At 45.1% G+C, this 21498-nt stretch overlaps 1 protein-coding gene across 8 annotated transcripts in view; it reads left to right on the top strand.

Annotated features, from left to right (window-relative positions):
* The first annotated feature begins 2143 nt into the window (after positions 1-2143).
* The window catches only part of CHD7 (chromodomain helicase DNA binding protein 7), a 189970-nt gene continuing 170615 nt past the window's right edge, over positions 2144-21498 (top strand). For 3 of the 8 annotated variants that reach the window (XM_047724434.1, XM_047724432.1, XM_047724425.1), the window contains exon 1: positions 2144-2475. The gene's annotated coding sequence lies outside the window, so the exon portion shown is untranslated. Of the gene's footprint in view, positions 2476-2938; positions 3167-5174; positions 5228-6599; positions 6689-6749; positions 6812-8799; positions 8819-21498 lie in introns of those variants that run through there. The other 5 variants (XM_047724428.1, XM_047724426.1, XM_047724430.1 and 2 more) reach the window with 5 other exon arrangements.

Below are 21498 nucleotides of genomic sequence, written 5' to 3'. Positions count from 1 at the left end.
GTGAAACTCTGCAGTCATGCAACTTCTGAAAGCGTAGAGTCTTCTCCATCATGGCTGTCAGGACGGGGGTTGGGATAAGGAGAGAGAATAAATCAGGAAAGGGCAATACAGCTGTTTTTTCCACTTTGAGCTTTGGCTGTACTACCTTGCCATTTATTGTGTTTCAAGAAAAATGTCCTACCTTTCTAGTTAAATTACAAGGGCACAAGGGCACTGCTTCATAGTCATTTAGTACTATTTGCTGATTAAAGATGAACTAATACACTTTCATTATATGCAGATACCATTTTTGTTTTGTTTGGTTTTTGCTCAGAATTAGCCTTGAAACATATTTACATCTGACAGTGAGCTGGGATATACTGCAAAAGATAAGAAATAGTTCCTTTTATGTCACTTTTATGTCCTCTGATATAGCAAGGCACTAGTGATTTCTTTGTAGACATTGTATCCTGTCTTTAACCTCTCTCTCAAACACATCCCCCAGATGCTTTCATTGAGAGATATAAGGGAAATGTAATGGAAATGTAAACCTAACTTCAGAATTCTGATTCTTGGTTTATGATATGGGGCTCTAAAACAGGGAGAAGTTGATTTTAGTGTTCTCCAATATTTTCATGTCAGAATTTTCTGTAGTGTCAATCTTATTTCTGCTCTTTATCTGTAAATCCCTTGAATGAAACATTTATCTCTTTTAAAACACCACTCAAATGACAAAAGAAAGCCAAAACCAATGCGTCTTAATAAATGGAACAAATATTTAGAAAATTATTACTGATAACAGAAAAATAAATGTTTGAGTGGTTAAATCCCTATAATCAAAATTATTGAGTAGTTCTAGTTGTTATGCAGCAAACTGGTTTTGATTAATCTTTTGTGCAAGTAGAAATATTGTGATTAGTCTTAGCACTACAGGTGGTGAATGAGAATGTGTGTTTTGCATAGTTTTGCAATTTTCTCAGTTTATTTTGGAGTCTAATAATAGCAAGTTGCTTTACTCTATATCTATTTCAGGACTATCTTTGGTTGATAAAAGTTCCTTCCTTGAGACAACAATAAATGTCATCTTCAACCTAATAAAATCACCTTAAAGTGTACAATTGTTGACCGTTTAAAAGAATAATAATTGCTCAGTAACTTGCACACAGAAAGTGCTTCGTAAATGTTTGTAGATTTATCTCCTGAAAGGAAAATTAATAAAGGAAAATTTTCTTCAGGTTTACTCTTCCTTTTGTACCGGGAGGAGAAAGAGAAGAAGAGGTGTGGACATTAAAGTTAGGAGATCATATAAAAGTGCCAATTTTTGCCAAAGAATGATGAAAACATTCTAGTCCTGACACGTTTAATAATGGGCACACAACCCATTTCTTTGTTTCATAACGATTGCCCTCTCTCTCCCTTTTTTGGCATGGTAACAAATTCAACAAAATCAACGCCATCTAGTTAAACTTTTTTGATTTAGTAGTGGATCCGGCTGTCCTGTCAACGAGGAGGTAGGAAAAGCAGTGTGGAGAGGCAGGATAAATCTAGTTGACATGGTACGTGTCCATTCTGAATAATTTCATGTGGGAAAATAATTTCAAGTTGAAGGATAATTACAGAAGAGACATCCAAACCCCTCGAGCCGCTGCCGTCCGCGTACCGTTGGAAACCCCTCGCTGTGGCCAGGAGGACCGCTGCCGGCTCCCAGCCGCCGCTTCCTGCCCCGGGGCGGCGCACCCTGACTCCGGGAAGGTGCCGCGCGGGGAAACGTGGCACCCTCTCCAGCCCGCGCCCGGGGCGCTGCCGCGCGACGGCCAAGCGCTCGGAAGAGCCCTTGCCAGAGAGGCTGCGCGGCGGCCGCGCACCGGCCGGCGGGGAGAACCGCCCGCAACGCCGGCGCCCGCCCGGGGAAGGGAAGTGGCGCCCGGCCCGCCCTCCGCAGCCCGCTGCCCCGCAGCCCCGCGCCGCCCCTTTTCTCTCGGCCTCTCCCTCGGCCTCCGCCACCCCGGCCGAATTCTTGCATAAATTATGCCAGGCGCGCCTGACGTCAGGTGGCGGCGCGCGGGCGCGGCGCGGAGGGAGCTGCCGAGGGGCGCGCGCGGCCCCGCGGCCTCGGGCGCGCGCGGCGTGCCGGGCGCGCGCAGGCGCTGGCGTGCTGGGGCCGCGGCGGCGGCGGCGGCGGCGGCGGCAGCGGTGGCGGCGGCGGCGGCGGCGGCGGCGGCGCGGGGGTTGAGCCGTGGTAGTGCGGACGCGCTCGTGCTCGGGAACTATCGGATTAAACTTGAATCGAGTGAAATTACACAAAGGAGCGCCGCTGAGGAGGCGGCCCGGGGACCCGGAGACCCTGAAACTCGCCAGAGCCCCGTTCGCCCCCGGCCAACTCCGCGCCCGTGGATTAGACCCCTGGCCGCGGCCGCCGAGCCAACTCCGGAGCCCGTTTTGCGTTTTGTTTTCCCCTCGGCACAGGACAGCGGAGGAGCCCTACCGACCGACCCGGTGAGTGCGAGAGTTCGCCGGGCGCCTCCGGGAGGGGCGGCGGCAGGAAATCGCTTCGGGCCGGGGCCGGGGCCGCGCGAAGAGTTGGGAGCGAGGAGTTGGGCGTGTGCGGGGCGAGGGGCGAGGGCGGGCGGGGGCCGGGGCCGGCGCAGGAGCGCAGCGCCGCCCGTGCCGTGTCGCCGGCGTCGCCGCCCGCGGGGCCCGAACCCGCGCCCCGAGCGCCGCCCGGCGCCCCAACTTTTGCCTGCGTCCGCGGGGCCGGCGGCGGCGGGGGCGCGCGGTCCGGCCGAGGGTCACTTCCTCGCATGTAAATGGCTTTTTGTTGTGCTGCCGGCGTGGGGGGGGGACGGGGGACAGGAGGGAGCGTGTCTGCGCGCGGGGGAGCGCGAGCGCGTTTCCTCCCGCCGGCGCCGAGCACGAGTTGCCGGCTCCATTCGAAAGAAAAAGGAAGGAGGAAAAGTTGGGCTCCAACTCAAGTGCGAGTGGGCGATGGGCGCGCGGGCGCGGGGCGGCTGAGCGGCGGCGGCGGCGGCGGCTCGGGGACGGCGGCGACCCCCGCCTCCCGCCCCCGCCCCCCGCTCCGGACCGACCACGCCGCGCTCGCCGGGAGCGGCGGCCGCACCGGCGCGAACAAAGTGCGTCCCTCCTGGCGCGGCGGCGCCGGCCCGCGCGGGGACGGCCACCGGGCGAGGTGGGTCGGCGGCGGGGAAAGTGCGCGGGGCGCCGCGTGGGGCGGGGGCGGCGCGAACACGCGGCGCTGGGGGTGTCCGGACCCCAACCCGTGCCGGCCGCGGGCGAGGAGTTGCGAGCCCGGAGCCGGGGGTTCTCGGGGCTCCCCGGCAGCTCCCAAATGCGCGAGGAGGAGAAGAAAGGGAGCGGGGCCGGGGCGAGCGCGGGGAGGCGCGGCGAGGAGGGGACCCCACCTTGCCGAGCTGGCCGGGCCGGAGGCGGCGACTGCATAATAGCGACTTTAACCCCCCGAGGCAATTCGGCTCCCCCACCCCCGACCCCGCCGGGGGTCAGCGCCGGGCGGGGGGGGGTCACCAGGTGGCCCCCGAGGTGGCTCGGGTGCGCTCTGCCCACGCAGAGATCCGCGGTTCGGAGCGTGAACGGCCGAGGTGGCTGGAGGCCAAGCGGTCAGCGGGGAGAGGAAGGAGGGCGGCGGGGGACGCGTTGTTTGTTTGGCTCGCACCGGGGACTGGGCTCACCGGGGGTGCGGGGGCTCGGGCTCCCGGTGGGCTGCGGTGCGGCTGCGTCCGCGCGGGGCGAGCGCGGCCCGGGGGGGTGGGGAGGGCGGCGGATCCCGGGCGGGGGGTGGGGGGGGTCGAGAGGCTCCGGGGAAGGAGCCGCCGGCCCCGAGCAGCCATCATTACCGAGCCGCCTTTCTCCGGATGGCTCTGCCTCGAGGAGCCCCGCGCCGTGGGAGCGCACCCCAAACTCCCGGCCGGCCGCCCGCTTTGTGAGCGCCCCCGTAGAGCGGGCGGCGCGGGGAGTGCTCCTGTTATGGGTCGGACGGTTTTCCCGGAGGTCACTTTTAGAGACTGTTCACGCCTCGATTTTAAACTAGTTTTTTCCCCCCTCTTCTGAACAGACAATGGACAAAAGAAAAGTAGCAACCCACATGGAGAGTTTCCTTTTGAATTGCTAGAATTAGATACACTATCCAGCTCTCTACTCGCTAAGTATACTTTTTAGTTTCCCATTGTATATTATCTAGCAATCGATTTAAATAACTTATCTTGAAATATGTCCATCCTCTGGGCTCGATTGGAGTATGTTGAATATTTTAATTTATTTTAAAAGGACTTATGTGAAGGCCCTGATTTTTATTTTCTAAAAATATTAATTTAAGCCGTCTTTGCAGTGGGCATTACCTTTCGAAGAGGTTGAGTGTATTTTCCCCCCAATTCTCTCCCAATAACGAGAGGGGGGAGTACTCACTATACGTAATAATCCAATAGGAAAAAAAAATAGTTCTCTTTATTTCCTCACAGATCCATTCTAACGATGACAAACAAATCTTAGTGACTGCGACCTTAACAGCATGGGAACCTGATTTATCCCAGTTATAATTCTATTTAGATTGTAGTAATGTGTGAGTACTAGGTAATTCTTATTTCAGAAATAACTTGAGCAGTGATTTTATGAAGTTGAATCCGTCTCCCAGCCCCCAGAGTACATCTGTCGCGGAGTGTTTTTGTCTTGCTGTTGCACAACAGAAGCCCTCCAGTCTTTACCCTAAAATGGCAGCTTTCATTTGACTGGGGCCCATTCATTGACAATGATAATAAAGAGGCTGAAAGCTAGATGCTAGGGGCACGGAGCAGTACTCGGTTTGCCTTTCAAGGTGATAATAAGTAGGAGACATTTTATGTCTTCCAGATTTGCTCACGAAAACTTTATTTTCCCTGGAAAAATCTGTACTGTAGAAAAAAGTTACAAAGTAAACAGAATTTGAAAATATATAGGGACTTGCAGTAAATTTTAGGAACCAAATTTTCTTATTTTGCCACTAGTGAAAATATGGCATTCTCCCCTCTTGGATGACCTGATAAAGGGAATAATAGATTTTTGTGAGGCTTGTAACAGGTGAATTTCCTAACCATGACACTTAAGAATTATTTTCCAGCACTGTGTATTTTATAATTTATATTCTCTTGATATGTTCTATTTTTTTTTTCTTCCTCTGTGCAAGCCAGTAAATTGAAGCCTGAGGAATTCTAGGTTTTTCAAGATTCAAATGAATTTTTAGGTAAGAAATGAATAATAATAATATAGACTGGAATGGGAATTCCAAACTCTAGTTATATTGGTTTAATCAATAGGTGTATTTTTAAGTTAATTAAACAAATTACTCCCTTTTCTATGTCTTGACATGGAAGTCAGGACAGAAAAATGATACAGCTTGTGTATCATACATGATGGTGATGGTTTAAAAACTCAAACATTATTTTCTTCTTTGAGGAAAAGATAACTCCTTTTCCCCAAGTTTAAAATACAGAAGTCAAGTTTAAAATGCATCTACTAACTTAGTTTTAAAATAGAACTTCCATAGATTCATCTGTACTTGGTTTAGTTTTTAACCAGTGGGACTTAGAGGACTAGTTCCCAAACTAGTTCCCAAACTCTGTGAGAGTCTTTCTTTTATTGAATTAAAATGAATATTGGGAGGATTACCTTTATAATAATGTATCAAAGAAACGTTACAACTTTTTTTTTCATACAAATACAGTCAATAATGTAATATTTATAGTATGGTTTTTAAGCAATTAGGTCAAAAGAAAAAGTGTTCTTCATCTGTGGCAGAATACAATTGAGTGCTTCAGTGTATGAGTTGTGTGACCCATAAGAGCAATCTAAGTGCCAAGTTAGAGTAGTTATTTCAGACCTAGGCTTGCAACATTTTATTCCCTGTGCTTAAGAAAGTTTGCTTGTGATAAAGTCACCATCCATTTATTTACTCTTGTTTCAGTGATCCTCAGTAAGCCTTTTGGTGTATAACTGACAAAAAATAGGCAGGACTTTCCCTCAGAGAGTTTACTGTCTAGTGGGAGAGAGAGTTCTTCAGGTAACCAGATACTCACATTTAGCTTTTAAGGTTAACTTTGGAGGTAGTTATCTTTCATCCTTTATAATCCATATATGGCTTTTCGGATTTGATAGCAGACACCATGGCCATCCTATAAACATCTATAAATAAGGCATTGCAAGAATAAAAATGCTTAGTCAGGGCTGAGTAAAGTGTGTGACTACAAAAAAAAAATGGCCCTTAAAGCTTCAGCTTTGTAATAAACTGATTTACTTTCAGTATTCAGTTGGTTTCTAGATATAAACAAACATGCACTGAAATAGATATAGGTCACATAGCTAAATTCACTAAAAAAAAAAAAAAAGATGGTGAAGGAACATTTTGGATGATGTCGAGATGATGTCAGGAACACATTGGCCCTGTGTGACTCTTTTGTTATCTTGTCCATTCTTAATGGACGTGTTTATGTATCTTTTTAAAAAAAAGCTATACTTTTTTATGTCACTAGAAATTTTGAGTTTAGTATAATATCTTATCAGGGTTCTAAAGCCATTAACGCTTTATTTGGGTGATAAAATTTTCCTTTTTTTCCTAGGAAACTTTATTATTTTGCATTGTTTCTTAAAAAGAGCCCTTTGATATTCAAAGATGATGGATGATGTTAAAGTATAAAAGAAATTGGGAGTAAGTGATCACTTAATTTTTCTACAAGAAATAAAAAGATGTCTTGTTGTATTTCAGGTTGGTTTGCAATTATGGCAGGCAGAAGTCCATAGCTGATTATGGTGGGAGTTAGGAGCTGGGAAGGTAATTAAAAATGCTACTGCTGCTCTTTTATATTTTACTTTTATCAATATATTAAAATTCTTAAATGAAACCACACGTCTCTGATAAAAATAATGAATAGAAGTAGGAAATCATCATGATACCGTCAAATAGGAATTTATCTTGTGATCATTAGTGAATCTTTGGATATTTAGAGAGTTGAGGACCTTAGAGAGCTAGCCTAACTTTCTCATTTTACAGATTAAGAAACTAAAGCCCAGAGAGATTAATTAAATGAGTTGCCTCTGGCTGGTCACCCAGTGGTGCAGGGCTGTCTTGGTCATGGTTGTCTTCTTGGTGCCCAGCTTGGTGCCGGTGCAGGGGAGGTACTAGGTTTATTTGTTTGTTTATTTGTTTGTTTTTGGATGACTGAGCTGGGTCTGGAAGAATCTAGCTCTACCTCTTAGGTTTTGATCAAAATCACCTTGGGCTTCAGAATTTAGCACCCCTCTTAAAGGTGTTCTGAAGCCTGTAAAAATTTATTTGTCTCTATTGTGTAATAGTTTGGAGGTTTTTTGTTTTGTAAAACTACGATTATCTGTCTAGAAAAATGCAGAGATAATTATTCCAAGATTTGATTACTGTTTTCATTTAAGAAGCTTGTGTTCATTATCATAACTAGATTTCTGTACCTTTTAACTAATGTTAGGTGACTGGAAAACATGATTGTTTTCCCAGTAAAGTATTTTTAGAGGGTTCTGTTAAAAAGTAATGTAGAATAGTAATACAGAAGCATAACTTGGTAGTAAAAGGCTGATTGGTCCTTGGGTTTATTCAGTTATGTGAGGTGACTCTTTAGTGGTCCTTTTAGCCCCTAAAGTGGGGTCAGCCTTGGCTCTAGTGGCAAGTGACTCTGGACCACGATCAGTTTTCCTGGTTTGTCTGTTTTCTTGTTCATCCATTCAGGTACTTATTGGTTACCTTTCAGGTGAAGGGTGCTGTATTGGGAATACAGTGGTGCCCTAAGAAGATGTGGTAGACCCAGACAAAACATGAATAGAGCAACTGCACTGTCCTAGGTGCTGTGCAGTGGGTACTGGGAGGAGTGAGAGCTAGATGGGGGCCCATCTAGCTGTGTGGGTTTTCAGCCCTTAGGAAGTGGTTGTAGTGCTGCCATCTAAATGATGCTAGAAAAGGAGGGTAGCGTTAGCTAACCTAGAGGGAGGTAGTGTGTTTGAGGTCTACCGAGAGCCACTACTCTACCGAGAGCCACTACATGCGACTCAAGAGACAGGTGGAGGCCAGCTTGGGTAGGGCCCATGGAATACTGAATTTGGGATTTGAAAAAAAGTTACAGAGCTACTGATGAGTGTTAAGCAGTGGTTGACAGGGACGGATTTATTTTCTGAAGAAGATTGGATTAATGGGTAAGGCAGCAGAGGGAGAATAGGTTAGGGGCAGCATCCGGCCTACCGTTGCTGTGCTCCATTTGATGGGGAAATAATAAGCGTTTGGACGAATTTGGTGGCCGTGAGGATGGAGAAAAATGGACTTGCGTGAAAAGTACTTAGGAGGTTTGATGGCTAGGACTTGGAGGAGAGATTTGCTTTCAGGGAGCAGAAGGTGTCAGGGAAAACATACATATACAAGTATACATACATACACACACTGTTCGGCCAGCCGGCTGGCTGGTGATGCTATTCACTGCGGCAGGGAGCACCCCATGAGGACCAGATCTGAGGATGGTGCTGGTCTGCTCTTACAGCCTGTGACTGAGGTAGCAGGTAACGGACCATGATGCCCTTGCTCAGCTTTCTTTCCATTGCTAGTGGCATTCCAAAACTTTCCCGAAATGATCTGCGAGCTTCCTCAAAAAATGGTGCGTGGTGAGTCGGCCAAGGAGTGCTGGTAAAGGTCCGTGAGATGCAGTGGGGAGAGAAGAGAAGAAACCATTGTTATTTGCCTAAAACATGGCACTTTGTTTGTTACTCGGCTGAGATGTAGCACTTGGAATGAATTTGCTCATCACAGATTGATAACAAGCCTATGGTAAGCAGACTTGGCCACATTTTGTTCTTCTGCATCTCCACGTTATGGTGGTGGCTTTCTCTTGCTAGTTATCTACTGACCAAGGTGCTCAGATTCCCAGCAGATAGCCCGTGGGTCGCACTGTGCTCAGTGAGGGGAGTTAGTTGTGTTTTAGGAGCTGCTTGCAGTCGTACATGGGTGTGGTGGAAATGATACAGTACTTATGTAGTTTGTGGAGAAAATACCATCCTACATTAGGGTCCTTACCTGTCTTTTAGTGGATGATGTATAACTTTGCTGTGTAAATTATCTTAAAAGCCACCTTGTTCAATTATTATAAAAAGTGGATTATATAGCATGGTTAGTAGCAAATGAGAGATGCTAACTGATAAATCTAGAAAAGCTTCTAATGAGATAAATTATGAAAATCCTGAATGTTTGTCTCAAAACAGTTTTTGAGGGAAGTGTTCAGATTTTTGTGTTTGTTAGTTTATGTAGGAAATGATATTACCCACTTATTTTTGTTATAAATCAGACTTTGATCTTGGTGTGCATGAAGATATCCTTAGGACTCCTTGCCTTTTGGAAGGGGTCTGTTTCAAAGGTACTTTCATTGACATTTTTCTTCATAGGCTTTTCTGGTGGCCACTGTGACATGGGCAAGTCTCCTCAAATTCTTCCGGGCTCCTTTGGGATAGGCAGGATTGTGTGGCTCTAGGGACATAGGCTGATTGTAAGGAAATGCTTCATGTGACAGTTTTACCTCTTGTTCTGAACAATTATTTGAATAAGTTTAGAACTCAGGAATAGTATGTTTCCTGTGGTGGAAGAGTACACCAGCTGGGCTCGCTTGCTCTACCTCCTGATAAACTGTTGTCACCTACTCCATGCCAGCTTCCTTATTGCACTGTTTCTTCAGCATGGTAGTTTTCAGTTTTTCAAAAATGTTGTAAGATGCATTTTTTTTTTTGTTTGTTTGCTTGCTCTCATCAACAGTATCTTCTCATAATTTAAGAAATCATTGCCTTCTCAGAGGTGTAGACACTAAATGGAAAGCTGCATGCAGGTTCCTGTGATGTGGGTTTTAGTGGAAGAATATAGAGGATGTTTATTTGTCCTGCCCCCTCCCACCTCCACTCTGCAACGCCAGTGAGCTAGCAGGTTTGAGTTTTCCACTGTGTATCTCATATATGGGGTTGGGGCGGGGCAGGTCAGGCAAAGAGCCATTGTCAGCATGGGGACAGTTGGGACCTGGATTGCCACAGTGAGACTTTGTGGAGGGAAAGGCAGGGAATTAGACACCTGTGTCTCTCTCCCCGGGATCTACCACTTAAAATAGTCAGAGATTTTTACACTGTAGTTGCAGTAGGTCTAATAAAGGATACGGGATACCTTAGTAATCAGTTTTTTCCCCTAGTCCTGTGGCAAGTTGGGGGACTCCTTCAGTTTTTTTAAAGGGCCCACTTTTTTCTCTTTTTATTCTTCTGTAAGATACCCATAACAGAATCTGTTGATAATTAGCAAGTGTGCTATGATTTAAACACACATAAAAACTATCATCTTTGATGTGATACTAAGAGGCAAATGGTGAGAAGGTCCCCTGTAGAATTATAAGCATGCTTTAGTTTCCAAGATAGTTCCTGCCATTGCACTAAGTGAATAATAAAATCAGTTTGAGCACAGGTGTACAATCAAAAATATGCCTTGCTTGGTGATGTATTTTAAGGTGTATGGGTCTAGAAATTACTTCATTTATGGATGGGACTAATATATTGAAACAATGAAGCCTACATCCTCAAGGTGAACATTTTTGAAACCTCTCTATTGCAGTATTTCATATTCTTGTATACTTGACCTTGTTTGTGCTTGGAATTTTGCTTTGGCCAATTGCAGGTGTATTGATCTTGTCAGAAAAATCATGCAGACTCATCTTCAGAATTTAAAAATCTTGATTAAATTAAGGAGCTTTATTTTTCTATTAGGTGTGTGTTGGGGCAGTCACCTAAAAAGGTGTAGAAATAACAAAACAGCATTACAAATAACAGTAATAACCTTAGCTACTAGCCAACAGTTAGTTATGGAGCATTTCCAGTCAAGTAGGCATTATGCTAAGTATTTTAATGGATTGTTTCATTTACTTATCAAAACCTAGGAGATAAGTAGAATTACTTTCTGCATTTATAGATGAGGAGACCTCAGTTGAGAGGTTAAATTGCCCAGGACCTTACAATTCTAGCAAGTGATGAGAAGGAATTTGAATCCAGATTGGCCAGTGTCCAGAATCTGCATGTGTAACTGTCTTGCTCCATTTTGTCCTCAGTAAGCTCTGAGACCATCATTTCTGTCTTAATAGACAAAGGTCTGTTAAAAATACTGGTAGCACCCTGTCATCCTCTGTCGTACTCTGTTACTGTGTCCACTCAGTGCAGGTTATTTCTGTCCACATTCCGTTTGGCCTTACTGTATTTGTGGGGCCATATGTCTTGATGTCTGCAGTGACTAGGTCCCATGTCTTTCACTCTTTCTGTCCCTCCTTTGCCATGGAGGTGAGAACAATTGTTCTTATGGTGGTTTTATTCTGTGGTGGCTGAGAACTTGAGTTCTGACATCAGATCAGAGTGAACTGTAAAAGTGGAAATAATACTCCTACCAACTGGGGCACCTGGGTGGCTCAGTGGGTTAAGCCTCTGCCTTCAGCTCAGGTCATGATCTCAGGGTCCTGGGATTGAGCTCTGCATCAGGCTCTGTGCTCGGCATGGAGCCTGCTTCTCCCTCCCTCTGCCTGCCTCTCTGCCTACTTGTGATCTCAAATAAATAAATAAAATCATAAAAAAAAAAATTACTCCTACCAAGTATCCAGGGTTGTGGTGGAAGATTAATGAGATACTTTAGCTAAAGCACTTGGTATAGTAAATGGCATATGTATTGAGTAATTATTATTATTTTGAATAGTTATTATTATTTGCTTACTCTTAATCATTGAGCTTATCAGACCATGTATCTTGATTTTATTTTATTTTTTATTTTTTTAAAGATTTTATTTATTTGACAGAGATCACAAGTAGGCAGAGAGGCAAGCAGAGAGAGAAGGAGAAACAGGCTCCCTGCTGAGCAGAGAGCCGGATGTGGGGTTCGATCCCAGTACCCTGGGATCATGACCTGAGCTGAAGGCAGAGGCTTTAACCCACTGAGCCACCCAGGGGCCCCTTGATTTTATTTTTAATTTAAAAAGTCCCCATAACCCTAAATTATGACTGGAAAGATTAAGTGGCCTGCAGTAGTGATCGGCTATACCATTTTCAGTTTTCCCCAGGAACAGACATAAAATTATTTGTCCCTTGTCCTGGTGTATAACTAGACATTGTTTAGCTAAGTTCTTGTTACTGAGAGGCGGTTGCGAGATATCCCAACTACTAAAAATGACAAATTTGAGGAACTAGTTCTTCCTTTTGAGCTGTAAGATACCCATCTGCAGCCCGAATGGTGGCTGCCTCACTGGCAAACCAGTCATTCCTTCTTTTCCCCAAACCTGCACTTCTCCCCAAACGCTAGAGGATGCAATCTTAGGCCATCAGTGGTATGGGCATGTTCGATCAGTTCTGGAGTATTAGAACTTCCCAGTTCAGACTGGAGGGTTACCGAGTGTAAGAATACTCTGGAGCTTTTGGTTTTCAAGTCGCTGAACATTTGTTTCGGCCCTGTCCTCTCCAAATTCTCTTTATTGCTTAAGGAAGAAACAAGGTGGGATCTAAAATGAAGGTAGATTTGGGGCCAGGATTTGGAGTAGCTACAAGTGAATGAGATGGTTCCCTTCCTCTGGAAGGGTAAGGCTCTGGGATAGTTCTCTTGGAATTCCACTGCTATCCAGACTGGCATGACAATGGAAGAGGTGGAGTATAGACAACTATCATTTTTTAAAATTCCATTTTCTTTTCACTTAAAAGCAACTTTATGGGCACAATAAAATGGTCGGGCAAAATGTAAACACTTGATCAGTATGGACGCAGGGAGTTCCTTGTACTGTTCCTGCATCTTTATTGCAAACTTGGGAAGTTGTCCCAAAATCAAAGTTTCTTAAGTAACAGTGACTGACTCTAAGGGCTTGATCTTAGTAGCTAGCCCTTGGCGTGGCTTCTTGTGAGTTCACATTTTGCGAAATTTCTTATTTATGTGAACTGTTTTCACTGAATCCTCAAGTAGGATTAATCAAAATGCTGACGTAGAGGGGCATCTGTGTGGCTCAGTCGGTTAAGCATCTGCTTTCAGTTTGGGTCAGGGTCCTGGGGCCCTGGGATAGGGGCTCCACATGCGCTGCTTCACAGGGAGTCTGCTCCCTCTGCCCCTCTCCCGATTGTGCGCACTCTCTTCATGTCAACTAAAAAAATAAAATCTTAAAACAACCAAAAATGCTGAGGTAGGTGAGGGAATGGAGTTTTAGAGATTGTTTAATAAACTTAATAAATTTGCCCCAAATCACAGCTGTTAAAGGTGGAGTTGGGTGCATTCATTTAGTAGCTCATTCATTTAGTAGCCTATGGCATTAACCTCTCTGCAGAAGTTGCTTTGGATGGGCCCATCAAACAAACAGGATATAGGCCTTGGAAGGGTAGGATGAACTTAACCAAGATCTTACATTCCTGTGCTTTGGAGGGCTGCCTCCTGGAAAGAAATTGAGAGGCAGAAAGGTGTCTCTTAATGGCTTATAATCAGTGAAGTTTCTTTTCCTCAGATGTTTTATCTTATTGTGAATGCTTTCAACCCAGAAGACACATGTTCGTTGCAAGACTTCCTGGTGTCCCAGGCCTGTTTTTGTTTACCAGTCCAAGACCTAGCCAGCATCAGAGTATTCAGCTTGCAACAGAAAGGTGTTCCCGAATGTTCCTTCCCAGTGTTTATCCTAGATGTGATTCACTTAGTATCTTTTCCTCCTTACACAGGCCTTGAGTTGCCCAGGCAGGAACCCAGGATGCTGTGTAGGCTCACTTGTTCCTTATAGATGCATTATTTGGGGGAATATGCATCCTCCTTGTAGACTGCTTCTGCTAACACATAAGATGGCACAGGCCATCTTCTCCAACCATACATTGCACGGTTTCAATTGGTATAAAATTCAAATGCATTAATCAGTAGACTTGTATGCTTTGGGGTAGATGTGGGTTCCTTTTCCAGAAGATTAAAAAAAAGAAAAGAAAAAAAAATCCTAAATGCTAATGCTACTTTGCCTCATAGAAATATTCTATGGTGATATGTTTCTACCTTTTCTTCATGTTTATAGATTTTTCTTTCCCCTTTCACAACTGAAGAAACTGTTGCCTAGTTTGAGTACAGTGAGCTTCTAGTTGAAACTTAAGTTTTGCCATTTTTTGGTACGATTAAAATTAAAATGTTTGTCTGGATTGTGTTAAGTTTCAGAGCTGGGTTTATCACCAGAATTAGCATTTTAAGTTTTCCATTTCCCCCCTCATTAAAAACCAAAAATAAACATCTGGGCTGGTGTCACAAAGAACTTTGTGGCCAGTATGGGCTGCTGAGAGCCATGGTGTTTTTAGCTGCTTGGGTGCCGCAGGAGAAGGAAGCATCTGTCTTATGTGCTGTCAGATCCAGTTGTAAGGACACAGTGCAGTAGCGCAGTCGGGTGCTTTCCCCACGAGGTTGAGCCCACCGGCGTGGACACTGCTGTAACCGGGTTGTGAGCTGACAAGTGTGTGTTACAGTGCTGTTGGACTGTCTCTGTGCGGGAGCAAAGGTCATGTGCTATCCAGGGAGCTGCACAGGAACCAGGCTTTTGCGAGCAGAATGGCTGATGTTGGGACCCCCTGTCATAGTCTACAGCTCAGGCTTTTCAGAACCTCAGGAGATGGCCATGTTGTTGGGATTTTCCTTTATGGGTCACTGCTGCAATAGCAACAGTAATGTCTTTCCTTAGCAGATCTAAAAAATGACCATTTCTTACCTTTGCCTTCTCTAAAAATGACTGCTTGGGCCGGCCGTCGGCTCCAGTAAGAGATTTGGCTCTAGTTTCACCTGCCAGGCTAGGGGTGAGGAAATGGGTCAGTGATTCAGATGGTTAAGGCACGACAACATTGATTCATGTCCCTGTGAAATTTACTTAGGTATTTCTTACTCCCAACGTTGTCCTTCGTGAGAGCAACTCCACCTTGCCCTTTTCTCACTGTTTTGAAACAGTTGTATGGGAAACGATCATCCATTATTCTTGGGGCAGAAAGGCAGCTTTTTAACAATGTTTTTATCTTCTTCTCCTTTCTGTCTTCCCCCTTCCACCTCACCAGGATTCAGAAGGTGTACGAGGTTGCTTTGCAGAAATAATGGTCATTGGTCTTTAGGAAGAGTGGAGTTTGAGCTGGGCTGAGGTACCTTTTTCATCTCTTTTCTTCAAGGGATTCATAAAATGAGTCCATGTAGGTGATTTTTCGGATTTTATATAGTTATTTTAAAAGTGCACTTGGTAAGATTAGGACAACTAATAAAATAGGTATTTGTCATGCTTTAGAATTGACACAGTCCTCTGGCGTACTTGCTAGAAATGCAGATTCCTCCAGGTCCATCCTAGTGAATTGGAATCTCTGTGGGCAACCTAAAATCTGACTTTTTATCTTGGTGTTTCAGTGTACTCTAAAAAGCCATACATTCAGGCAAATGTGGTAGTTACACAGTGGGCATACCCAGGAAGTAGAAAACAATTCGGAAAAAAGGAAACCCCACTCATATGTACTCACAGTATTTTTTGTGATGTTGCAAGTACTGTTACTCTCTTACATGCAGATGAGCAAGGTGTGGCTGCTGTTTGGTGTGTCAGTTGATAGAAAAGGCGAAGATGGACGTATGGATCAAGAGTTTAAAAGCATAGTCTGCTTTAAAGGTGGTGTCAGAAAGGAGTGGAGAATAGCTTGTTTGTATTTATTTGTTACATTTGATTTTCCCTCCTGCCATGGAATAATTAAAACTTTGTTTAGTGTGTACTTCTGGTTTACATGGCGCAGGTGTGAACAGGGAACGGGCTGACGTGCAGCCGTGCTATTTTTGGGCAGCCCACTTCAAGTGAGTATCGCTTCCAAGGACATGTAATAACTTTAAAATGAGAGTTCTCTCAAAACGTAATTTGGTGAGTGGGTTAGTGCTGTTTTTGAGGACTTGTTAGCGGAGTTCTCTGGAGGAGACTCGAAGCCCGTGTTGAGAGGGTGGAAGAACGCATCCACACGGAGGCTTTTGCTCAGCTGTCCCCTTCCTCTCTGGCTTAGCGCTCACAGTACTCGTCTCCCTGGACCCTGGCACGCAGGCTCCGTCAGGCTCCTGGGCCTTGCGTCCCATGTTCCCGCTGGTCCTCCTTCCTCTCCTTCCTGCTCGCTGCAGACGCCGGCACTCGGGGGTTCCATCTCGGTCTGCTCCCGGGCCTGGTTGAGCCCACAGCCTCGCTCTGGTTTCTGTGTGACGGACTCCTTAATCTGTATTCCTGTTTCCGGTATCTCTCCCGCCCTTCTCTCCGCAGTGTCCCCAGACTGTGTAAATCCTGGCTTCCTAACACCTCCTCCTCTCTGCCCAAGCGTAACAAAAGCCTGAAGCTACAATCCCAGTTCTTTCTCTTGAGTTCCGGCTGTCCTCAGGCCTGCACTGCTGGCGGTGGTTCCTGACTCCTGGCTCCCGGTCCTGGTCCTGGCCGCTGGCAGCGTGTTACAGGCTCCTTCTCCTCGGAGGGTGCCCCATCCTGGTGTCCTGGCATCCTGGCTCCTTCCACTACGTTGCACTCTCCCTGACGCCCGCTCGGCTATTAGAGCGCAGTCCCGGGCCTGCTGGGCCATCGCTGTCATTGTTAGTTGCGGGCACTGGAGGAGAGCAGGGCAGGAACCAGTGTCTGGTGGATCCCCCCGCCCCCCAATCCCCTTTCCTGGCCTTTTGCATCTTCAGTCTGTGCCCGGGCTGCCACTGCAGGCATCCCCCTACCCAGGCTGGGAGTTTAGAAGGAGCCGGCTGTGGGGTGCAGCAGGCTGTGAAGCGTGGGCCCCGCTCCAGCTCTGCTCCTCGTGGGGCAGCCTCCGTGACGGCGGCCTCCGCGTGGTTGCTGTTGGGGCCCGATGTTAGTGTGAGGTTACCCTGTGCCTGAGGCCTTGCTGGCCTTCTTGGTGGCAGGTAGCACCTTGTGCTTGGCTGGCTCCCAGGTAGCTCAGAACCTGGGTGGGAAAGCAGGGGGAGAGTTACTCTGGCCTCCTCAAACCCCATCGTTGCAGCCCTGGCATTTGATCTGAACGTGGTTTCGCACCGTGGCATTGTTTTGACCCAGTACGGAAGCTGCGTCATGGGTTAATTCAGTGTGTTTGTAGGTTAGCCCGGTAATGTCTGTTTTCTAGGATTGTGTTGGAGGGAAAACTGTTAAAACTAGCTCCTGAAATCCTTTGGGAGGGAATTACTGGCTGCATTGGGCGTGACCTAAGTAAGTACTGGAGTGGGTGATGTTAGCATGAGGAACCATTTGGTGACACTGGAATCTAGGCGGATACCTGACTTCTGAGCTCGCCACGAGCACATCAGGCTTTTAGGAATGGGGTTAGAGAAAACTGGACCCGTCCTAATCCGTGTTAGAGTGAGCTTTTACATAAAGGGCCGTACCCACGTCAGTTCTAGGAAGGACTTTAATGAATGCAGAGACATGGCCCATAACGGCGGGGCAAAGTTCAATAATGTTTTCAGATTTACATCTCTAAAGAGAAAAATGACAATTTCTGTGGGAGGTTTGTAATACAGTCTTTTTGGTTTTTGGGAATCCGGATGTGCCTACTGAAAGCTGTTATTTCATTAACTCCTTTCAAAGGTAATAGAATTATGAGTATGTAAATCTTGATAATATTTTTGGTGCCTATGACTTTGATGTTTGTGAAGGTGTGCCCGTGTAAAATTATAAGTTCCATGGGAGGTACTGAAATTGTTCTCCAGAGCTAGGAAGTACAGGTTCATCCACATGCGACATTGTGGAACAGGACGGCGCAGTGTATGTAATTGAGTGCTAAAAAGGTGTGATGCTGTCAGTCTGGTAGCAACTGGAAGCAGCAAGTGCAGGACTTGGTAATGGAGGAAGAAATCAGGAGGTCTGACTTGCACTGTCTTTTGGGAGGTTGAAGTAGCTGAGAAATCATACGAACAAAAGCACAGAGACACTGTCAGCCCAGGATCCTGGCAGGGAGCAGACAGGTAGCTCAGAGTAGCTTGCACGGGCCAGCACAGGGGACTTTCTTCCCAGTGCCCTCCCTGGGAGGACACAGCTGCTGCCATGCACCTGTCCCCTCCCCCTCTCCGTCCCTGAGTCAGTCCCCCATGGCTGAGCGAGGCCTGCCAGTTCAGGGAGGATCAGCGTAGGCCAGGAAGAAAGGAGCAGGGCTGGGATAGACAAGGTGGGTGTGGGCTGTGGCGAAACTGGCAGTTCAGAGTGTTAGATCCTGACTTCCATTACGTGATGGGATGGAGTTGAAAGGTTAGTTTGGCAACATGTGATGGATTGCAGTTGAAGAGGGACTAGAGGCAAAAAGTCAGAGCGGCTGGAGTCGGCCAGCCGGCAGTGGTGGAGCCCTGAGTACTGGGAAGCTGAAGAGGAGAGCTTGGGACAGGGTGAGCAAGGGGAGGGTGGGGTGGGAACCCGTCACTCCAGGAGGCCTGGTATGGAGCTGAGAGTGCTTCAATGAGAACTTAGGTTGGATATTGTGAACTGAGATTAAGAAGTAGAAAACACTGGAGGAGGGTAAGATGTATAAAAAGAAAAAGTGATCACATTAGAAAGGTTCCAAAGGAAAGCTACTTAACCGGCGAATTGTGCAACTTGCAGGTCAAGAAACAGCAAAATACTAAACTGTTTTTGTTTTTTTTAAATAAAAGGATCTTATGAAGATGACTTTGGAACTGTTTTCATATGTAGCTTGACTTTATTTTTGTAAATATCCTTTACAGCATGGGCATCCTTGGAATAACGTGACAGTATCCTATGGAATATTAATATTACTCTCTCAGAGTCAAAACAGCGCCATGGCGATTTGATCAGGATTCTGTAGGAAGGCCATACAAATACAGTTGTAGTTCACCAGTTTACTCTAGTTCAACTTTCTTTTAAATGTGTGTGTCTCAACATTAGGAAGGACAGTCTCATGTTTTATATTTCGTCTACTCTATGTGTGGATCTGTTAAAAAGACACATCAGCATTTTCTGGGAGAGAATACAGCAGAGAGACAGTTACAGCCCAATGGAAAGCTGTAAAGGGTATCAGTAGATAACGCATAGAAGAAAATTCAGTTGCCAATAAACATAAACATTTCCAAATTGTGGAGTAATAAAAGTGTGCAGATTAAAATGAGATCCTTGGGGCGCCTGGGTGGCTCAGTGGGTTGAGCCTCTTCCTTCGGCTCAGGTCGTGGTCTCGGAGTCCTGGGATCGAGCCCCACGTGGGGCTCTCTACTCAGCAGGGAGCCTGCTTCCCCCTCTCTCTCTCTGCCTGCTGCTCTCCCTACTTGTGATCTCTCTCTCTGTCAAATAAGTAAATAAAATCTTTAAAAAAACAAAACAAAAACGAGATCCTTTTTTCCTCCTTGTCAAATAAGTAAAAATTTAAAACATATTCTTGATGCTGCGAGAATATCGGTGAAGCTTGCACACTCAGTGCTGTCTGAAGTTCAATAAACTGAAGTTCAATACAAATATTTTGGAATGAAACTGGGGATTATATGTCTCAAGACATTTATAAATAGCCATTGAAGTATTAACCAAGTATCCTAAGGAAGAATCTGAAATGCAATCAGCTATTATGAATAAAGAGTTGCAGCATTTTTTCTGAGTGAAAAATTGCAAATGGTTTAATTTGTGTTCTATCATATGTTAGAATATTAGGCAAACATCACAAATCATGTTTTTAAAAAATAAAAAGCTTGTAAGAGTAGGGTATAAAATAATATTAACCGTGGTCCCAGTTTTATACAGATTAATTTATAAGCATAGGAAAAGACTAGGGGGAAATATATCAGTTTAAAAACATGAATGATTTCAGGGATTGGCAGTTTTACTTAGTTAAAAGCTCCGATTCCTGAGTTAACTAGATCTGGTTTGAATCTCTAACAGCCTATTGGCTGTTTGACTTTTGGACAAGTGACTTCTTAGCTTTTTGTGACCACAGGCAAGTTTTTTTTTTTTTTTTTTTAAACTTAACTAAGACTCAGTTTCTTGAGCTGTAACTAGGAGATGATAATAGTACTTACCTCCTGGGCTTACTTAGATTAATGTAATAGTGCATTTAAAATACTTCACACAGTGCTTGTTGTATTGTTAGCACTCAATAAATGTTAGTTTTTTGGATTGCAGGTGATTTTTATTTTAATCTTTTTGTATTTATTTATTTATTTATTTGACAGAGATCACAAGTAGGCAGAGAGGCAGGCAGAGAGAGAAAGGGAAGCAGGCTCCCTGCTGAGCAGAGAGCCTGATGTGGGGCTCTATCTCAGGACCCCAGGATTATGACCTGAGCCGAAGGCAGAGGCCTTAACCCACTGAGCCACCCAGGCGCCTCTAATTTTTTTATTTTTAAAATTTTGAACCGAAAGATATTTTTACAATCAGGAAAAACAATAACCACCACCAAGAAGCTGTCTGGTACCTTATAAGGAAGGATGGACTAACAATTTTTCACTCTTTTGTTGTAGGGCCGGGAAAATCTTCTCAAAACAAAACAAAACAAAACAAAACAGAACTTAGTTGGTTATGTGGCACCTGGGTGGCTCAGTGGGTTAAAGCCTCCTCTGCCTTCGGCTCAGGTCATGATCTCAGGGTCCTGGGATCGAGTCCCACATCAGGCTCTCTGCTCAGCAGGGAGCCTGCTTCCTCTTCTCTCTCTGCCTCTCTGCCTACTTGTGACCTCACTCTCTGTCAAATAAATAAATAAAAAATCTTAAAAAAAACCCCACAACTTAGCTGGTTATATTTTTTAAACAAATAGTCCCAATTTTTCTCTCTCAGGGTTTTTCTTTTTTCTAGGTCACTTAGCAATAATTGGCTTATTTCTTGTATCCCAAAGAAATATTGTTCTGTAGTAAGTTGAATTTTAAAGACCCCCCCTTTTAAGTTTTCTGAAGTTAAACAAAACAAGAATCATCTTTTTCCTTCCCTTGAAAACAAGTCATCTTTAAAAATATTTCTATAGATGAGATCTGAATTTGGTTAATATTAACGGCATATTTAGCACTCAAATTTCAGACATATTTAGTGCTAGCTTCTGTACGTCTCACCTAATTGTTTAAATATGTGAGCATGATTTTGATATTTGGGAGGTGGAGGAGAAAGCCCTTGAGGTTTTCAAGCTTGAGTTAAAAGGCTTATTGTGTCTTGGAGCAAGTTGATGTAAGCTAGTAGGAAGACTTCAGCATCTGGAACTCTTTCACCTTGGAATTGTGTCTTTCTCGTAGAAGAAACACATTTGGGCTGCATGCAGCCTAGAGAAGCAGTCTCTTTCCTTCACAGGAGGGTAACAGCTTTGCACTTAGAATAAAATAACTTCAAAGCTTTTGTCTCCTTGAAGTTATGTTACCTTGCATTTATCGCACACATTCTTTATTATATCTTCTGTGGCAAACAGAGTAGGGTAAGAAAAGAATGGAGACAAGTTGTTAACATTGTCCCCTAAGTTAATTATGAGTAACAAGTTGATGGCAATATAAAA

Source organism: Lutra lutra, chromosome 4, assembly GCF_902655055.1.
Source record: "Lutra lutra chromosome 4, mLutLut1.2, whole genome shotgun sequence".
Taxonomy (NCBI): domain Eukaryota; kingdom Metazoa; phylum Chordata; class Mammalia; order Carnivora; family Mustelidae; genus Lutra; species Lutra lutra.
This window is presented reverse-complemented; position numbering and strand designations above follow the sequence as displayed.